Source organism: Wolffia australiana, chromosome 6 (assembly GCF_029677425.1).
Source record: "Wolffia australiana isolate 7733 chromosome 6, ASM2967742v1".
NCBI classification, from domain to species: Eukaryota; Viridiplantae; Streptophyta; class Magnoliopsida; order Alismatales; family Araceae; genus Wolffia; species Wolffia australiana.
This window is the reverse complement of record NC_135840.1, coordinates 8930735-8953628: the sequence shown is the minus strand read 5'-3', so window position 1 is coordinate 8953628 and position 22894 is coordinate 8930735.

The window sequence follows — 22894 nt, the reverse complement described above, 5'->3', positions numbered from 1 at the left end:
ATGAGCAACCGGCATTTAAGTGACGTCTTACAGTGTACAGGGAACTATATTCACTTGTATGCACATTTGAAGTCCACCAAAACCTGTAATAATAACTTTGTTAAATATTTCCAATATGCAACCTATTTATCTTTATTATGGCGAAGATGTATCATTTAAGCTCCCATGTATCATTGACTTAATGGGTAATTATTCCTAACAAGATAATCATGTTCTCGCTTGTCCATGTATCTCTAGTTAAATAGGCACTTCTAAAAGAGAGATAGTTTATGAATTTCTACTTATATGTTTAGCAAAAAGTAGTGGCATGTGAATGATGCAGGGTTTTTGACACAAACTGCCGTCCAAATACAATGCACATAAAAAAAGAATAAAATCCAAACACAATAATGATATAACCATATTTTTGTAGGGCCAAAACTGCAACAGTTTGGTTCCTTGAATGTGTCTTCTTAAGATGCATGTGTACTTGGCTTCTAGACGTGTCCACACGATCATTGGTACATCAAATATCCTTATCTTATTCTCACTCAATTTCTGGGATTACATGGTCTCAAGTGACTTAATACAAATTTGATTGTGCAGCACAATACCAAATCAAATACACATCTTAAAACTGAATGCACAGATAAAACTAAAAACATCACCTTTGCATATATCAAATCATGATTTCTTGGTTCCTTGAATGAGTTTCTACAAGCCAGATGCCCAACCACTAGATGTATGTAGGCTTTGGCATTTTGGACCGGGCCCGGTCGGACAGGACCGAACCGGGACCTGCGGTCCGCCATTTCCTATGGGACCGGCCGGTCGGTCTGGATCCGGTCTGAAGGTCAGACCGGACCGGTACCGGTTTATAGTAAGTATTTTTTAATATTTTTGTCTTGGTCAACCCTGCTGCCCAGCACGCGCACAGTGCCTCTGCCACCCCTCGCTCGTAGGCCGCCCCACCCCGCCCCCCCCCCCTCGCCGCCGTTGCCTCCCCCCCCTCACCGCTCTTCTTTATTCTTCTCTTCTCTTCTTATCTTCTTTTATTCTTCCTTTACTCTTTCTTTATTCTTGGTTTTTTTCATTTTGTCACCTTATTTTTTCTTCTATTCTCCTTTTATTCTTCTTTTTCACCTTCATTTCTTTCTTCTTCTTCTCTTCCTTTTTTATTCATTTTATTTTCATCTTCCTTCCATTTTATTGTTCTCTTCTTCTCTTATTCATCTTATTCATTTTACTTTATTTTTATTGTTCTGTTCTTATTCTTTTATTCTTCCTTTTTTCGTATTTCCTTTTTCCTGTTCTTTCTTTTTTTCTTATTTTATACTAGAATATTTTTTCATGTTCTAGTTGGTTTTGTTTTGGTACTCTTATTTCTTATTATGTTGGTTAATACTCTTGCACTATCTCGTCTTGATTAGTTTTTTACTTTACAAGATGGACATTCTAAATTGCCTTGTTATGCCATATTCTTATAGGAAAAGTTCTTGCCAATTTTTCATCTTGACTTTATTTTGACTTTAACTAGTCAACATGACTGGACCGGGACCGAACAAGATCGAACCAGAACCGGATCAAACTTCAGGTAAGGTTTAGGTCCATGCCAAGAAAATGGACCAGAATGGGACCGTCAAACCCTAGATTTATCCATATAACCTTTAAAGTATTGTATCTCATCTTCATTTCATCTAACTATGCATGTAATCTTAAAAGTACTGGATCTTATCTGGTTTCCTTAGAAGCAACGCTTGGGAAGAGCAAGAGATAATAAGGGAGGCCACTCATGAGTGATTGGCAAAGGTATCAGAAAATGGATGTCAGCCTATATTTATACTATTAGGGTAATTTGATAAATTCCATGGGAAAATTTCATAAAAGTCCCTCTTCTTAAGAAACTTTTATAAAGTCCCTGACCTTAGAGTATATCTTACGAGCCAGTGTTTTAGTCTAGTTAATAACATTGATGGCCCAACAATCTTTGTCCGTCAACCTTATGAATCATCTAAATCAACATACAAATAAATTAATCAGGTATCAATCTAACATGGGGTGCCAAGCTACACCTCCGACTCAAGAAGATACAATGTAGTGTGTCAACTCTATCATAGAAACTTACTGTCATTTTTTAACTATGTATTTATAATCTTTCCTCTGCAACAAACTACGAAATAAATTTGGGTACATTTAACTATCAAACCTAATCACTCCTACTTAGTATTGATGTGGGTGAAATCATCAAAGAACATCTTTGCCAAAATTTTCACTGCCATGGCCAAGGGTTTAACTACATTACATTCCTTGAGTGAATCTCCTCTTATAATGAGGGCATATAATCTCATCTTAACCAAAAAATAACATTTGTGGGATTCTTAATGCTTGCGAGGTAAGATAATATGGAACCTTGTGACTAGATACTCGTAGGTCATAGTTAAGATGCAATCGTCCATACACAGGGCATCTTCGGTTTCTCAGATCTAAGGACCACTTAAAAAACCATGCCATCGATCAACCTGAGTGTTTCTAGATAATACCATTAAACAATTCATACAGATAAATTAGTTGAACTCTTTCCTGTAAGAGCTATCACTATTGGTCATCAATGTTCCACACTAAGGGGTATGGGATCAGTTATCGTTATCATATGGGTGGGAATAGATAGTGTAATTCTATCCAGATATTCTGATGTCATTCTTGATTATCCTTGGAAGAGGAATTTTCATAACACATACTTAAACACTAGTGAAATATAAATCATGATCTCATCATAATTCACTAAGTTAGATCATGCATTTGTGGACTTGACTTAAAAGCATCACAATGCATTACAATGAATATATCACAACTATGAATATTAAATGAAATTTAGAATGTGAAATTTTGATTCAGACTACATGCATTTCCAGCGTCAACATCACCGTGTATTTGAGAAAAGCTTATTGGCATTACACTCGAGCTGAGAGAGGAGGGCATTCAGGAGGCAAGGGTTTTTGTATCATTCTATTTAATGACTTTATAAGCCCAATATGTCTTTCTTGACTAACTAAATACTTAATTATATTAAAAATATATAATAATTAATAATTATTGATATAAACTGAGAGGTTGAATCAGTGACACATGAGGTGACAAGCTGTATTACGTGCTCTATATGTTACAAAGGAGGTCATGAACTCTTTCATGGAACATGCTTGTCATTAATTACTTTGTGCATACAATCCCTAGTTTGTGTGATTATCCCATAAGGACTTAGGGCTCCATGAATGAGTTGATGAAGTTCTTTTTAGATTATGTAACATACGATGAAGATTGGGACCTCACACATTGGCGACTCGACCAATCAATTTAAATTGATGTTCCACATGGTCAACTATCAAGCCCTAATTATTTCATTCTAGTTAGAATGAATAGATTGGGGAATCATCACAGAACTATTCCTATGATATTTCTAACCTCTGGCCAACATCAACTTCCTTGAGCTGGTCTCTTCTAGCACTAAGGTCAAACAATCTTATATTCACCACACGATCACCTTTGTGGACTTATTGATGCATCCAACTAAGACTATTTAGAATCTAGAGATAAGTTAATTGAATGAAGAGTCAGAACACACACGTCCATTCAAAAGATATCCTTTATCTCTCGTGTCTAAGGACCATTTATACAACCATGTCATGATCAATAGAATTGACACAAGGTATAAAACCAACGAGAAATTCAGATAGATAAAGTGTGTATACTTTTTCCCTAAAGAGCATCCACTATCTCCCCTTAGTGTCTTCACACTTATGGTTACGTGATCAATCATCTTGATAGGTACAAGATTATGTAGTTTTATTATTTTAAAATATTTTGATGTCCTTATGGAATATCCTATGCATAAATTGTCAAGAACATGCAAAGAAAAATATCATTGTAGTATCACATCATCATAGTTCACTACTAATTCCATGTATCCATGTAATTCATTTAAACATAGAGAACTTTCTTTTATGATGTGCATAGTGCCACAATGTTTCTCCAATACTTATTTTTCCACTCATAGTCCATATTAGGCTAGTAGGACATATGTTTGTAATGACTTTTTGATTCTCACAAATGTCAAAGGGAAGAGGAAAATATTTAGCTATGGGACCAATATATCAATGGTTGTCCATGGGCCAAAAATCAAACATCACTTTATATCCCCTTCCACTTCCCTTCAACATGAAATATATGAAATTCCCTTTACATTCTCATGAAATATAAATAATAAAAAATAGAATCCCTAATACATATGGTTCTTGGTTATGATACCAATTCATAAATTTAAAATTAGGGTAATATTGTGTCATTTTTGCTTTTGAAATTAACAAGTCTTATAAAAATCCATACTCACCTAAAGAATTATAGCTATTGATAAGGATGGGTAGTCTTCATAGGGGATGATGATAAGTGATTTAATGCTCTTTAAATGGTAATAAAAAATGGTGAGAGGTGGTATGAATAATTTTCACAACAGTGATGTGGTAGAAATGTTGAAGTGAAAAGATGATAATTATGATGTAATAAGAACAAGAAGAAGAGAACAAGAAGAAGACTAATGCTATTAATATAAAGTAGGATGCGAACAAAGCAATTGGAAATAGGAGAGTAAGATGGAGGGACAAGTGAAAACGTGGTGATGGGAAGAGAGTTAGTAAATAGGTGGAAATAAAGAAATGCTTAAATTAGGGTTTACGATTAAGCAGAGATGAGACGACGATGTGAAACAGAGATGACGCAATGAGAGGTGATGATAATGAATCAAACCTAATAAATGTGATGGAGATAAAATTGTGTAAGATGAGAGAAATTACTCTAGGCCCTTCTGTTCTGTTAGAACCATGACATTTCGCTGATTCAAACAATCCTCTCCTCTTCTATGACCCCCTCCCCAAGCAATGAAGACATCAAGCAACACTCAATGGATCTTCAAAACTAAATATATATATCATCTTTTTTCTTATACAAATACTTTTTAAAGATTAAATTAATATTTTTGGGTTTAGTATCTTTAAGAATATGATGTCATAAATTTCTTTGAAAAATATGTTTTGGTCCAAAAATTATTTCATTTCAGAATGTGATGTCAAAAAATCCCTAAAACTAACTCAATTTTCAAAAAATAAAAAAGTTTTTTATATAAAAAATAAAAAAATTTAAATTTTCAACAAGTTTTTATCCCTAAAACTAACACATAAATAATCATTTTCATGTGAATAGGCACAAAAATGTAGTGATATTAAACCTAAATGCAATGTTTTATCATCCATTTTTATGTGACCTCCCCTAATGTTACATTTTATGATAAAGTCTCACATTTTGTCTCCAATGGTCATCTTCATTCCACCTTCTACATCTTTTTCCTCTCTCATGGCATCTAAGCAAGCTCCTATGACATATACTGGCACACTTAAGGCATCTGCCTATAAAGCCACGATGGTCTTGGAGATCAGTGCCCTCTAGAGGCATGTCACTTGGACTTATTGAGTTCTAGAGGTCTAGATCTTAATGAAGAAGTCAAAATGACCCACAACATAAGACTTTAATGAATCGTAACGACATCATCCAAATGACAGCACTTGTGCACTAACTGCATCCATGATTTCTTAGATCTGGGAGCGAGACGAGTTGCGCTGCTCATGTGTGTAGCCTCTAGACATATCCACGCAATCCTCGGCATGTCGAATATCCTCCTTTGCCTTTATGAACTCTGTTCAACCTTCTTCGTCGTCGTTACACCATCTCGATCGCTATGGGAATGGAGTGGAGGTGAGGAGAGAAGGGAGAGGAAGGGGAAGGCCCTTAAACAATTCTGGCCAGGGTACATTTTATTCAAGGTCTTCCCCTATTTATACTAAGTGAATATTTTTTATAAAATCCCCCAAACTTAAGTATATCTTCCGATATCTAAAGACCATTTGTGTGTGACCCTCTAAGCCCATGTATCATTCTAATTTATGATTCAAGCATCCCAATAACCTTTATTGGCCTTCCAAAATAATTAACTATATCAACGTACAGAATAATTAAAGTTAGATCGATTTAACCCAGTCAATAGGTTGAGTCTCCAACTCATGGGGTGTCAAGCTATGTCTTGTGCTCTAGAAGATACAAAGTAGTGTGTATCAACTCACTCATGCAACATTTTCATCATCAATTACCGCGTACATATAGTCCCTCATTCACTTCACGCTCCTACGATGACTTAGGGTATGGTCAACTATCAAACCCTAATCGGTCATCTGAGTTAGTACTTAGGCATTCAGAAATCTTCAAAGAACTTTTCTCCAATATTTCACTACCTTGGCTAAAGACTTCATCACATCGCCTTCCTTGAGCTATCACCTCTTATACCAAGGGTGGATGATCCCATGTTGAGCACTCAATTATCTTCATAAATTTATTGATACACCCGAACTACGAATATTTAGACTCCCATGATTAGAGACTTGTAGGTCATAGTTAATCTACAATTGTCCCTCCACAAGATGTCTTTGGTGTCTCAGGTGTAAGGACCACTTACACAATCATGATGTGAATCAACATGATTGACATGTCAATGTAATACCATTCAGGGATTCATACAGATTAACTCAATGAAGTCTTTCCTCTAAAGAGCACCACTATCTATCCTTAATGTTGCCACACTCATGACTTAATGAATTATGATGAGTGAGGCTATATAGTGTTCTTCTATTCGGATATTTTGATATCCATCTCGAGTATCCTTCAAATAGGAATATTTAAAACACATGCTTAAAAACTAGTGATCTCTATATTATGATATCATCATAATTCACTAAGTCCAATCATGTATTCATGGACTTCATTATAAGCGTCACACATGCACTATAATGAATATTCTATTAATTAACATGGAACAAGATTTGGAATGTGTGATTGGCTTGTCAACCACATATATTTCCATTAGGACTATAGTCCCTCATCCTACCAGTCCCAACATTATGACGTGCAATATCATATTCCACATTGAAGCAAACCTTGATGGTTCTATCACTTATTATAAGGATTTTCTTGTTGCTTGTGGCTTTACTCAAGCTTATGACATTTACTACAATAAGACCTTCTTTCCTTTTGTTCGACTAAATGACATTTGCATGCTTCTCTACCTAACCATTCATTGCAAATGGATCCCTTCATTCTCCCAGAAGTCTCTCATACATTTCTCTATGGGGGATTAGATGAGCAGGTTTTTTATGAATAAACATCCTAGGTATGTTTCTCTAGGGGAATCCAATTGGGTTTTTTTATTTGTCATGCTCCTTGTGGTTGAAACAAAGTGTTTGTGCTTGGTTATGAAGTTGAGCAGTTTTCTCACTACCTTTGGCTTCGCATCTTGCATCGAGGGTCCTACAATCATGATTAAAATTAAATCAAGAGGCATGGCATTAGTGGTTTCTGAGAACATTTATATGTCTTATCATAACTCATCTTGGCATTGTGCAGGCTAGTAGTGTCCTTAGATAGTTTATGCAGACATCATATAAATTCATCAAGGAGGGGAATCTACAAGTTCTACCTCTTATCAAACAAACTATGAGAAATGGAAATTCTCTAAAAATACCACAATCCTTTACGAGTGGAAGAATAATCTGAGATTGAATATGTCAAAAATCTGGGCAACCTAAAATCAACGACTAGCCGTAGTATTTACTTTGGGGTCATACTTGTTCATTAGAGATCCCAAAAGCAAAAGGTATTCTCTTGTTATAGTGATTGTGCAAAATGATGTGATATGGCTGAGACAACTCATGAGATGGAATGGTCTCATTCTCTGTTAGCGGACTTGGGTACCACTCCTTTAAAAAGCACACGTTATGTATGTTCATTTGCACTAAAATGCTTATACATGTGTGTTAACAACCTAAAAATTACTAATACTATTTCTTATAATTATATTTTGAGTTTTCTTGAATTTTGGGTATATGTGTGGATATAATTGTGTACTTTTCTAATTTAAGTTTGTCTAGAATTTTATGACATTAAATTCAAATGGATATTATGTTTCAAGTGCAAATAAATGTTTCCAAAAAGAATGAATTGAAATATAATAGATGAAATCTTTTATGCAATTTGTGACTTTCTCTGGATTTTTAAATTTCAAGTGCAAATAAATGTTTCCACATAGGAAATCTGGATAGCAAAAATCACAATGATGTTAATGATTCAACTTCAAATCAAGATACCAGACAATGTAGAATGACTTTTAGGCTGAAATTTCAAGTGTAGCTTTGTCTTTCCCTCCTCTTTCCATCCATCTGGTTGGATCTAAATACATTGGAAATATAAAAAATCATATTGGAATTACTCCTACTTTAGTAAATTGCATGAAAAAAAGTGGTTTTAAGATCCATCAAGTTTTCTTGGCGCTCTCCATTTTTACCGAGCCCCTTCTCTCCCTTCGACCGAGCCTTTTAGACCCCCTCAGTGTGAGTGAGTTTGACACGACCACTCCCCGATTATTTCACCCGATTGGCATGAGTCAGTCAATTGTATATTGCATGAGGTAATTAACTATGCAGGGGACAAGGTATTGCGGAGGTTTTTGGTGCGTTGGCAGGGACGCACAAGTGCGGATGACTCCTGGATCACGGAGGACGATCTACGACACCTATGACCGGATCTCCTTCAGCCGTTGCCATTCATCACCACCAACTCGTCAGAGCAGAGTTCTTTTGACCCCGAGAGGATTGATGGAGCGCGTCTAAACGACATCGACAAGTCGTCATCGAAGTCGTCCTCGCCATCATCAGCATCACCACCGGCCCGTGTCCAGCCCGACCGGCACGCCAAAGCGTCCAATAAGACACCCGGGTTTAAATACCCCAAGTAGAGCACGTCTGCGTCCTCATCACTATGTTTTAATTATCTATTTTCAGTCGTTTGATTTATGTTTGTGTTTGTCACTATGAGTGCTCCGTACTTGTTGTGACGTGTCTGTATCACCGTGTTTTCATATCCGTTCGTATCGTTTTCATTTTCACATCATTTGATTTTGTTATTTTCTTATTTATGTTGTACATCATGGCCCTATTGGACTTCCCTTTCTGGACTCCTTAAAAGGGCCCATCATGGCCCTATATAAGGCCACGATGGGACCATGTCCTATTTTAGATATGGAAGTATTGTTGCAGTTACATTCACGTATTCAGATCTCACCCAGAGGAAGAAGAGAGGGAAGGGGAGGAAGAAGAGAAAGAGAAGGTAAAGAAGAGGAGGAAGTGGTTGTGGAAAGGAGGTTCTCCATTGCAATCAACACATACTCGTATCATGCCGATGCCGATGGGTCGCCAGTCAGATACCTACCAACCGCGATCTGCCGTTCGTCAATCTTTGCCCACCGTGATTGCGGTCACGCCTCCATTGCACTCGACGATACCTACTATTTCAATGACGAGTCGACCATAAGGCAACTTTCCTATCTTCGATGTTATTGTGGGAATGTCTACGACGTCGCATACGGCAGATCAGAGTCATTCTTCGGACATGTCGACGCCATAGATTCACATGGTCAGAAAACTGCACCACACGCGCCACGACTCGTCGTGATCCCACTGTGAAATCACCACCGATTGTCAATTATAGCACAACGAGAATTCGTTGCATTTCTCCAAGCAACCATGTGGCAGATTCTTGGCCACGCCCGCATCATAGGAGCATAAGATTTTTGGTCTCGACCATGCCACGATACCAGGTGGGTCCCAATCTCGACCACGGCTTTTGGTTGAGTATCAGTATCGGTTGGCTGAGTCTCAGCCCTGTAGCTGAGCCGCTTGTGACTCCATGAACAAGCACCGAGTTAACCTTTGTTGCAGTACACCCAGCGGGCACGCGCATGCTTGAAGTGTGCAGTTGCTGATCAACTTCATCGCACGCACAACCCTTTTTGCTACGACCCTGTTGCTACGGCCAACAAGAGATGGACATCGTTATCCCTATGCCTTGTTAAATTGATGTGGGGTCAAAGTGCACCGGCCTCCTTCCTGAAGCTGATGCCACCGCCATGTGTTTGTTGCTGCCATTTTGCTACCAACATCTCGTGCTCTCGTTGCTGTCATGCTTAATTCCTACCACACCCTTGTGTCCTGCACTGCCACTGCTCACATTTGCTGCCCATCTCAGCTTGCTCTAGTCTTCCCTTGGGTGCGCCTATCGAGCTTGGCCTATCGCTTGAGCCAACTTGCGGCCATCGTTGACCCTTATCTTCTTCAACTACCACACACACTCCTGCGCCGCACTGCTGCCGCTTATCGACCCAGCTGTATTCCTCTACAACACGTCTCTTACAGCATCAACCCACAAAGCCATTTGCACTGAGGGGGTCATGAAGACAAACGCTGCCACCGACGAGGTATGTTGTCTTCTTGCTCGTCAGATACATTACATCTTTTAGTATACTTTCAACTATACTCCACTGCGCTGGGTTAGATTAGGTGAGAGAAAATTATTGAGAAAACTAAAATTTGAGTGTATTCCTAGGTACTGGCTGAACCCACTCGTTGAGTGCGAGCCCCTAAAAAATTATTTCGTTCGGTGCCATAGTCACTGTCGTCACTCTAACGAGGGTCAGAAGGTCACCATCATCGTCATCGTCATCTGTCGCCTGCTCTGGAGCTTGAGACTTAGCAAATCCCCACTCGATGGCCCTGCAAGTACAATCCACCTAGGTCATTCACATCATGTAGTTGCATTCACTTAGTTAATTACTCGTCGGACGACGCCATCGACGACGTCCGACATCACCACCCCTTTCATCCATCCATACACATCATCCATACATTTACTATTCCTCCATCCATCTATTCCACCCATTCCATCCCCCCATCTACTTCCTACCATCCATCCATTTACTAAAATTTCACATCCAACCTTGCCCAACTATGTACATAAATTATCACATATATATTTATCCTTATCATCCTTCTTAGCTCTATGCATTTCTTATTTTACACAACATCTCTTTTCATCTGCTACTTACCATCTAAACAGGTATTTAAACCCCTAATATCCGTTCACTCATATGATGAGTATGGCCACCCTTGTAGCCATTAGTGTGGAGACACTAAGGAGATAGCGGGTGCTCTTTAGTGGAAAGAGTTTACTGAATTGATCCGTATGAATCCTTGAACGGTAGTATACCGAATTGTCAATCAAGTTGATTCACTTCATGGTTGTGTAAGTGGTCCTTAGACCTGGGACGCCAAAGACGTCTTATGGACAGATAGTTGTACTTTGACCATGACCTACGTGTCCCTAATCATAGGATTCTAAATAATCTTAGTTCAGGTGCATCAAGAAGTTTACAAAGAAAATTTAGTGGTCAAGATGGGATCATCCACCATCGATATAAGAAGTGAAAGCTCAAGGAAGAGGATGAAATGAAGTCCTTGGCCAAGGCAGAGAAATATCGGAGAAGAGTTCTCTGATGATTTCCAAGTGATGGCGCGCGCCATCAAGGATCTTCAATAACGTCACCCACACCGCGCGCCATCGACGTTGAAGACCGGGTGAAGATGCTCGAGTTATCAGTTCTGTTTTTTGTCTCTCTCTCTCTCGTGTCTTTGCATTTTTTCCTCTCGCGTTGTCGTGTTTTGTCGCGTTCGCGACGTGTTCGTTCGTCCGCTGTTTTACCGTCAAGGGGAGGGGCCTACCTTTGACTTTTCCCCTTGTCCCTCTCTCCCATCTCTTATCCCCATTTCTTTCATTTTCCCCTTAGTTGCCTTATATTCTTTCTTTGTTTGTAATGGAGGGAGCCCATTTATAAGGGCTCCCCTAATGAACTCCCCTCTTATTGGCCCATGTAAGGGCCCATCTCTTAATAAGGGAAGAGAGGGCACCCTAGAAAATTCAGACCAAGGAACAGAAGAGTTGATTTTAGTTTATCTTTGGTCTCACCTTTAGAAAATACAAAAAAAGGGGAGAAAAGGAAGAAAAAAAGAAGGAGAAGAGAGGAGACAGAATGGGTCAAACGGAACGGGGTCGGGTTTGCGCCCGTTCCGTCCCGCCCGTGCGTCCGTTCTAGGGCTCTGTTCAGAGCCCTAGGCGGCCGCCGCCGCTGGCACGCCGCCACCGCGCCGCCTCGCGGCCACTACCAGGCTGCCCCAGACCAACAGGCGCTGCCAAAACCAGCGCCTAAGCCGCTAGAGGCGGGCGCATGTGCCAGCCGCGGGCACCACCGCCCAAGCGAGCGCCACCGCAACCAACGGGCGCCGCCCCCAGTCGCGGGCGCCACCGCAAGCCATGGGCACCGCCGCCAGAGGCGGGCGTTCTGCCAGCAGCGGGCACCGCCCCCAGCCTTGGACGCCACCGCAAGCCGCAGACGCTGCCTCAAGCAGCGGGCGCCGCCACCAGCCGTAGGCGCCGCCGCCAGCCGCAGGCGCCACCGCAAGTAGCCAGACCGGGCACCGTCAGCTGCAAGGCACCGCCGAACAATCGCCGTGGCAGCCGCCATGCCGGCTGCGATCGCGAGAGCGGCTGCAACCACCTCAGCTGACCGCAGGCGCCGGGCGCCACCACAGCCACCGAGGAAGCCACAGCCACTAGGGCGGCTGCAACGGCCAATGCCAGACGATGCCACCCGGCTACGGCGTTGCCCCTGCGTCGCGACCTCATTAGGTACCGCCACCGGCCACCTCCACCATGCCCTGCCCCTCCCCGATGGTCGCCGACCCGCAACGCCTCGACAAATGACGCCCAGAAGAGGTCGCCACCCTGAGCGCAGGACGTCCTCAACAAGTCTTCCGCCGACCTTTACAAATAGCTCCAACGCTACTTCACCTGTCGAGCCATTGTGATCTCTCCGGAAACTCTCCGCCCCACCCGCTCTAAATCACCGTCGACCGTCGATGACACTACACTACAAGCCACCACCGATAAGGTACGACGTCCTCTCCCGTAGCTCATTTATTTACCTCTTGCAGTATACCCTCGTCTTGACTTCACTGTGCTCGGGGCTAAGTAGGTGAGAGAGGATGAATTGAGAGAACTACGATCAACTAAATGTCATACCGGTACGGACGAGTACGTCCGTTACGTGCGAGCTCTATGGATAGATTTTTTTCGGCCGTAGACGCCGTCGTCGCTCCGACGAGGTTCAAGAGGCCACCATCGCCGTCCCCCCGCATCCCCATCCAAGCTTGGAGCTCGGCGCATCCCTCGAGTCGGAGCCTGCACGTACGACACGTAGGACATTCATTTGAGCATCGTAGTTACATCGACCCGTTAGGGTTCATCCGTCGGACGACGACACCATCGACGTTCGATACCATTATCCCCTTTATCTGCACCAAACCATCATATTTGGTGTCAACCGGATGACGTCCCCGACGACGTCTGACATCACCAAGTGCATAATTACTAATCGATTAGTTAACATGTTGGTTAACCATATTTTGAAACAGGGAAAAAATCATTGGCTCATCAAATTATCTATAGAGCCGTGCAAAAGATTTAACAAAATCCAGAAACAAATCCACTATCTGTTTTACATCAAGCAATGCGTGGAGTAACTCCCGATAAGTGCAATTACTTTTTCGTTAATACGTCCTACAATTTGGAATTGAATTCCTTTTGTATCAGTTTGTTCAATTATATCTATAGCTTTTTTCATAGCTTTACATAATGAAACTCTATTTTTTAACTATAAGGCTATGTATTCTGCTAAATATTAGGTTGTCCAAAAGGTTTTTCAACATTTGTGATAGCAATGTTAAGTCGTCGATTTGTCAAATTCAACTCTTTTTGCACATTCATTTGTAATTATTTGATTCCTCATCTTAGACCCTCTATTAATAAACTAGGGAATCCAATATGGATGTTTCCACCACCTATCCAGGGTTGAGCCCTGGGATTTGACGACAGACTTGGAAAGCCACCTACAGACGCTTTATGCCCAATCATACCGGATAATGCTAAATTGAATTTTCCAAGATCTTGCTTAAACCCCAAACCCAAATTACAGTTTTTGTTGAAAAGCAAATCCAGTCATCAATTCGTTGAGCCTCAAGTCAGTTTATCAAGCCCAAGTAACACTTTGAAATCCAAAAATCCAGAATTTCTTGATAAGCTAACTGTATCACTTTACCACCATCTGAAATGCATGAAACTTCGATTGGGGGAAGCCAGTCCATGAAGATTCTCCCTTTTCACACGTGAAATTGCCCTTTTTCGGTAAGCATCCTATATCCCCGCAAATGAACATTTCTCTAACCTTATCATGTAGCTTATATGTCATTTGAAAGCAACTTTGAGGATCCAACAAATAGCTAAGGCAAGTTAATGATCCCTGGCTACAATCCAGGGGACATCATAAAGAGTGCCTGCGATTCTTACTTGTTCCACTTCGCATATTGGCTTTATATTATCTGCGACATCAACCATCAATTTGATGACATCGCATTCAGTTCAAGCTAGGCGATTAAATTTTTTATATAAAATAGCACGAACTTTCGTTCTTTTACCTTCCTTCATGCGAAAGTCTACCAATTTCTTGATCAATTGTTTTTGCTCACTATCCAAGTCCCCACTGAGAAATTCTGAGAAAGAAGAAGGGGCAAGTTTACGAGCGGAAAAATTGATATTACACAAATCGTTACTATCCATCTTGATAAGCCAACTCCCCAGTTTCCTTCCATAAAAAATTGTGAAAAAGTTAAAAAGCGGCTAGGAGGGTGCCACGTCGCCTATTCTGCTTCTCTATAAAAATTTAAAAAAGAAACACGTTTTCTTTTTCATTTGTTTTTGTTTTCTTATAATCAATGCACGCGGAATTTATTACCACGTGCAACCAGTGCACGCAGCTAATTAAATCTGTGTCCATTGATGATTAAGAATATTCTTACTTCATAAATGCATTCGGAGATCGATTCTCCGCGTGCCTATAATGGACAAAAAAGCAGAATAACATAAAAAAACACAGTGTACCTTTTTCCTCGCCGCCCACACCATGTTTTTTTTTTGAGATAATGATTTGCTCATTATGGCATCGCGCATTTCGATGCCATAATGAGCCGATAAAGTGTTCATTTTATGCATCCAATCATTCGCCCGAATTTTCAGGCGAATGACATGGATGCCACAAAATTCATGAAAAAAACATTTTTAAAATACTAAATAAATCGTAAAACATATTCTTTTGATTCTAAAAATTATTTCTTGGCTATGTAATGGTCAGAAAAATATAAAAAAATATGGAAAACTCTAAAAAAATTTGTAAAACCCTTAACAACTTCTAGCCAAATATTTTGTTCCCTCCAAAAAATAATTCTTCAATGCACTGATGTTAAATGTCATGTAAAAAATTGATGGCGCACGCCATTGGAGATCATCGACGACGTCGTCCACGCCGCCCTCCACCGTCGTCGAAGATTGGGTGACGAATGCTCAATTATCATTTATCGTTTTGTTGTTTTCTTTCATGTTTTATGTTTTCCCCATCGAGTCATCATGTTTCGTCGCAATGTGTCGCGTCCCGTGTCCGTCGTTTTATCATCATGGAAAAGGGTTCGTCCTTTTCTTCCCCTCCCCCCCTTTTCCTTATTTCCTTATAATTAAATTCCCTCTTTTACCTTGTAACGAGGGGGCCCAATTTATAAGGGCCCCCTTAATGGACCCAATTCCTTTGTTTTTGTTGCCCACTTAAGGGCCCACCCCTCCTCCTTTATAATGGAAGAGAGGGCGCCCTAAGAAAGACAGACGAGGAACAAGAAGAAGGGAATTTCACGTTGTTTTTTCTGGTCTCACACCCCCCCCCTCCACCGAGAGAATTCAACAGAGGGGAGGAGAAGAGGAACTGCTGAAGCCGCCAGAGAAGGAAGTTACCGGAAGGAGGTTCGGGGAGGGGAATCGACAATTCCCTTTTCCCCTCACCCCTTCACCCCGTCCTACTTGGCCCCTCGGCCGTGGACATTTCCGTAGCCTAAATTTGCATTCGACTTGATCGACGTTCAGCATCGCCTGGAGGAAGAAGACCACCAGAAGGGGCGATTGGAATTCTCCCCTAGGCTGAGGGTATTACGAGAAGGACTATCAACGATGGGATGCTGCCTCTGGTTCTAGAACGTCCAGTTCCACCACCGTTGGGATTTCCGCCAGTCTTTCTGGTCGTGAATTCAACCGACCAGAATTCAATGGACTAGAAGCCCCTCGATCAGGGAGATCATCGACAGTGACAACTGCCGATTGGGTCATTCTGATGCGAGTCAAAGATTTTGATTGTGACCAAGAACTCTCCTGATTGAGCCCTCCCTTGGCTGGCTCACTGGACGTGAAGTCCTCCTCTTTGGCCATGGAACGAACGACCAGGGCCCCTTGGCCGCAGTTCCAAATCGACTGGGCTGGATTCGGGCTGGGGATCTTGAACGAGGGCCTCCCACTTGACTCTCCCCTATTGCTGAAGCGACGTCTCTGCTACCGCCACTGTTGGCTTGCGGTGGCTCGGCCCGCCCAGGCTACCAGACGTGGTCGGGATACTCCGCTCAGCACGTGAAGAGTCCTTGCCGCTCGCTCCTACTATATGACTCGCCCGAGCTGACTAGCGCACGTTAGCTCCGTTGGATCCTACGGGTTGCTTGAGCCACTTCAGCTTCATGGACGCTTCACCAACTCCTCTCCTCCTCCGATCTTTACATATAGCTCCAGCGTTACTTCGCTTGTCGAGCCGACGTGATCTCTCCTGGGACTCTCCACTCCACCCGCTCCGACTCGCCGATGACTGCCGACAATACTGCATGACGAGCCACCGCCGAAGAGGAATGCTGTCCTCTCCTGTCTCTTGTTTATTTACCTCTTGCAGTATATTTTTGTCTTGACTCCACCCCGCTCGGGCTAGGTAGGTGAGTGAGGATTAATTGAGAGAATTACGACAAACTGAGTGTCTTACCGGTACAGACGAGACCGTCCGTTACATACGAGCTCTAGACGCCTTCGTCGCTGTGACGAAGTTGGAGAGGCCACCGTCGCCGTCACCCGGCGACCCGTTCAAGCTTGGAGCTCGGCGCCTCTCTCGAGTCGGAGCCTGCACGTACGACACAGGACATTCATCGCATCGTAGTTACATCGGACGATGACACTGTCGACGTTCGATACCATCATCACTTATCGGTACCGAGCCATCATACTCGGTGTCGGCCGGATGACGTCCCCGACGACGTACGACATCAAAAATACTTAAAATTAGAAACAATCATAAAACCATAGTGCAAGCCATTAATGTACATTTAATTATGATAACATGCAAATATTGCTAGTAAAACACATATATGTAATGTAATTCATCCATTTAACATTATAATTTGTAAGTTATCATACCTCCCCACTTAATTAGATTACATCTTCATCCATCAATCCTCACTCATCTGCATAAAGTGTTAGCGATATCAATAACTCCCCTTGACAATTTGGATTCCACCTTATCAAGAATCTTGGTTTGGGTAAAGCTAATAAAATGAGAGAGAAAGATGTACTTCTCTCCAGATTTGAGATTATGATCTAAAGGTTCCTAACTGCACTCTTTAAGTGGCGGGCCTCTCGCCTCTCATATCTAGGTCACTCTCTTCCGGGTAGCGGCTTTCTGATGTTTAAATTCTCCCACTAACTTTCCTCCTACTTGTATGATAAAAGTTAAACATTCTCTACCTCCCACTTAGCACAGAATATCAAAATGTTGTACTAGCGAGATGTGTGTGATGAGGTTTACTTCAGACAAGATGGTATGGGTAAGAGAATAAGGAAGAAAAGGAATGCTCAAAGGAAAGGAGATGGATGTAGACTGTATAGTTTCGTAATGGTTATATCATTTAAGGTTGCGCTCACCCAAGACTTAGACGAATGAGATGGATAGTGAAATCATATGTGATGCCTCACTAGATTCAGTGAGAAATATCTTGTATGCAGATTGATGCCCTATAGTGCCTACCACGAGACAATCCCCCTTTCTAATATTTTTTTTTACTCCTCAAGTTTTGCTTGAAGTTGAGGACCCTTTTTCTTCTTTTTTTAATAAGGGGTATAGAACATACTAAAGAATTTTATATGAGAAGAGGATGATAATCAACTCAAGGGAGGGCATTATGCAAAATCATGGAAGAGAAGAGGAGGTATTAAGAAGCTGAAAAGCAAAATTAGACAAAAGTGGTGATATAGGTGGGATATAAATGATCACGTAGAAAGGGAGATAGAATGGTTTGGGAGATGGCTACCATCCATGAAAGGTAGTGGGTTAGAGAAAGATTCGTGAGAATGGGATGATAGGTGTATGGCATGTTGAATGATAAATGGGCTGACAGTGGATGGAGAATCAAGGAAAGGGAAATTATGTGCTTTAGGACTTGGAAAAATGCCTATCTTCCACCCTAAAGTAGGGTTGACTCAATGAGAGAATAAAATGTTCAAGTAGGAGTGGCTCAATGAAATGGTGGCACAGTGGGGGTCCTCAAATCACTCAACTCTCTACCTTTTTGAGTCATAGTTCTTCAATCCTTCGATTTTCATATTCCCTACATACCCACTAGATACCCTAGCCTATTGGAAATCAACTCCCACATTATCCAAAATCACAGTTTGTTTCATCTTTGCATGGTCATGATGAGCTATAAAGCCAAACTTCTATACAAATGTAATTCAGATTAATGGATGAAGATGATGTCCTAAAGGTGGGTTTTGGTTTGTGAATGGGATTTATGAGAAAAAGCCCCCCAATGCTTAGATTATGACATAATGATTCCAACCAAATGTTCACAATTCTAAAAACATGAAATGTCCCCCCCTCAAACTATGCATTGTCCTCAATGCATATATAGGAACATAAACATAATTCAGAAGTTCAGAACTGGAAACCTGAGTAGGTGTGATCCTTGATTTTTGAAAAGCTTACTAATGTTGAGATGACATCTCGTTGTTATTATGTAAGAATTGTACTTCTTATTGTTTATTCATAGAAAACTGAAAGCAAAACAAAAAAAATGGCAAGCTAGGGAAATATATCAGTTCCCATTATTTATGAAGGTAAAGTACGATCAAAGAAAAGTAAAATTAAAGAAAAAAAATGGCTAGCTAGACGAATGTGACTAATTAGGATCACATAAATGGCTATATAATGAACTTTGGAATCCATAATTCCTTATGCGATATTGTTTTAAAGGGTTCTAAGATAGATTTGGGAATTCATACTCTTCGCTCCTAATTTTGGGTTGAAATGACCTTCATCCTTGTTAACACATATCTAATAGGAATCCATCTCTTATGCTCATACATCCTATGACCCCCTAAATACTTGCTCCTACAATCCCGTACCTCCTCATCATATCAATATTTTTTATCTTCCTTCCATTTATAGATATATTTTCCTTCTTTGGTAGGGAGGCTAAAGGTATTGCGGCAAGCTCTTTCATCAATGATTCATTTTCCATATTTAACTTTTCCATCCTTTCTTGCATCTCACTCTTTTTATCATCTAATTTCTTGATACATTTTCGAATGAAGGTTTACTATTTTCAAAGTAAAGAGTCCCACTTGAGATGATATGCATGATGGTTTACAAAAGTTTTGATAAGATGGACTAATGGATGGTAATGATGAATCATCTGTTTTAGGGATATAACTTGATTGAGAAAATAAATCATCTATCTCATTCTCTTCCTTAGGAATTTTTTTAATTTCGTCCTCAAGTATACACTTCTGCTATCAGAAATATTTAAACTAAGGGACGGAATCTTATATTATTTTCTAAGGATTACCTCTCCTTCCTCAATATCAATCATAGCTCTAGCTGTTTTTAAGAAAGATCTACCAAAATCTAAGGTCGTTTTCATTGAATTTCCCTCAAGTATCACAAAATCTTATCTGAATCGACACCCCTCTATATCAATGCAAATATTGGAAATTTTCCCTCTAGAAGCTATCTGGAATCCATCATCAAAACAAACAACATCAGAAGAGGGCATTACCTTTCCTATAGGGTGTCTCTCAAATATAGAAGAAGGTACGATATTCAGATTGGAACCACGATCTATAACTACATTCTTAAATTACGTTCCTCCAATTTCACATGTAATTTTAAACTTTCTTTGTTCCAATATCTTATTATATAAGTTTCTCCACCTAGGAGGTTTCCCTAATTTTTTTAATGTAACTTGAGTGTTTTGGAGTGTTGGCTCTCCTACTTTATCTCCTAATTTGACTAATCCTCCACTATCTTCTTTGCTTACCATGTCACATATAGATCCTTGACATCTATCGTTCTCTATTTTTGTAATTCTTTCATTGAACTACATTGTATGATCCTTCACTTGAGATAACATGGATATCATAATTTGAACAACTGGAAATATTTGAGAATGATCAGGGATAGTAGCACTTATCGGTGATTATTTGGTTATCGGGGAACTTGATCTGGGAGGGATATCAGAGATTGGGATGACTCCTATTTAAGAAGGATGAGCTGAGTAATGCACGAATGGTGGGTTGTGGTCAAAGTGAGTGAAAAGAGTAGGATGATGGAAGACGTGAAGGAGTGACCATAAGACTAAATGAGAGCCAATGGTAAGGAGTATCTGATCGCGTTTAATAATTCAGGCTTTAATAAAAGATAGGTGGGTGTGTAGGTGAGATGAGATAAAGATGACGGTATGAGACACGGTGATGAAGGTGGTGGAAGTAGGAGTAGAGTGACGATTTAAATGGAGAGAGATAGACCTTGATGGACCTTCCAAACTTCACTTTTTTCAATCTGCCTCTCTAGGTGGAAGAAGCCTAAAGATGTTTTTATATAAATATCAAGATTGAAATTTATAATCCAACCATATAGTTGGATAGAGGGCATAAAGATGAAGCTACCCCTAAATTTTCATCTCAATCAGATTTCTAAATTGTCAGATATCAAACTTGGAAGTTGGATGGTTCTTAGCCATTAATTATCCAAAGATTTCTCTCTCCTTGTCCTTGTCAGTGCCGTCATGTCATTCTATTAGGGTTTTGTCTCGTCATCAAATTTAATGTGATCAGAAGTGATAAACGGATCTCGTTGCGCGATGTGACGCATGCTGAAAAAGATAAAAGGTAAGTATTAACGTTAGTTTATATTTATATTATTTAAAATAGAAGAGGACTTGTAACGTAGCGACGTGTCATCAATTGCCATGTCGGTGTCCTCTCTCGACCTCTCCAGTTAGTAAATGACACATTGGTGCCACTTGTACACATGTGTGCCATGTGTACATGTGGCACCATGTGTTTGTGACACATCATTGGGCGCAGCCGCTTTTGACCAACATATAAAATAATGATTTTTACTTCCCATTTGCCTTGATAATTACATCACATTAGTTGAAAAAATACATCCTTTTTTATTGGGCCACATCATCCCTATGATTAAAGTAATAGGAGAGAGTGTTGTCAGCATTAAATGCCATTATGGCATCATTAACCAATATGCCATGAATGTTTACCCTAAATGATTAGCTGACACCAATCATTAACCATAGTTTATGGTTGGTCGTTGGCTGACGAATCAAACGGCGACCCGTAGAAGAACGGAAAAAAATGAATAAAAATGATGTAAAATTTAAATAAAATTCATATAAATTCAAATATAATTCATATAAATTCAAATATAATTCATTTAAATTCAAAGACAAACCTGAAAAATATAAATAAATGTGTTTCGAGTTAGAAAATTCATATATTTATGAATATTATGTCAAAAAATTCAGGAAAAATCATATAGTGACTCAAAAAAATATTTTATTTCAGAATATGTTGTTGTAAAAATCCCTAAAAATGCAAAAAATTTTAAAAATTATTATAATAATGAATTTAATCATTTTAAGCTTGACAACGTGCATGTATAAAAATTTAATGCAAATAAATATATAAATATCATCATATTAGCCTGTTAATATTGTGTGTTGTCAAGTACTTAACTAGGGTGTGATGATACGTAGGAAGAGACTTTGGTAGATGACATGAATAAGATGGGTCATCGCACACGTCATCAAAGTTTGTCGACGCATCGTCTGCGTCGCCCGCCTTTGACGTTGGAGACCAGGTGAAAGGCGCTCGATTATCGACATTTTTTTTGTCGCTCTTTTCGCATGTTTTGTCCTTTCTCGTTCTCATCGTTTTGTTTTCTTCACGTGCGCGACGTGTCTGCACGTGCATCGTCATCACGGGAGGGACCCCTTTGCCTCCCTTGTTTTCTTTATATATTTTTAGTTTCCCCTTGTTTCTTTGTAATGGGGGGCCCAAATTATAAGGGCCCCTTTAATGGACCCTCATCCCTTTTGTTGACCCATCTAGGGGGCCAATTTGACCTCTCCCCTTTATAAGGGAAGAGAGGGCGCCCTAGAGAAGGCAGACCAGGAAGACAAAAAAAAGAGGAATTTCGTGTTGTTCTATCTTGGTCTCCCTCCTCGTTCTAGAGAAGATCACAGAGGGGGAGGAATCGTGGGATGAGATTGAGAAGAGAAAAGACAGGAAGAACGGGAATCAGAGAGGCACGTCGGTGATAGAGAGCATTGGGAACATTCTAGCTCTCTCTCTCAAATTTGGAAGGCCTCCATTCCCATCGCTGGAGAATTTAGAACTTGGGAAATCGAGGAAAATTGGAGAAGCCCGGACGGTCACAACGCCATCCGCTGGCCCATGGTCAGTGCAAGGATCTGTACCTACGCGGAGCTCACCGGCGACTGATTTAAACACACCCAAATGTGTTCTCTAGGTGTGTGGGGCGTTCGCCGAGTACTAAATTCGCTTTATCGGAAATCAAATCAGATCGGCCGGCGGTTAAGGCTGTTGCCGCAGGGTCGAAGCTTCTCCAGGACGACAAGCGATCAACGTCATTCAACACACCCGGTCTCCTGCGTCCGCA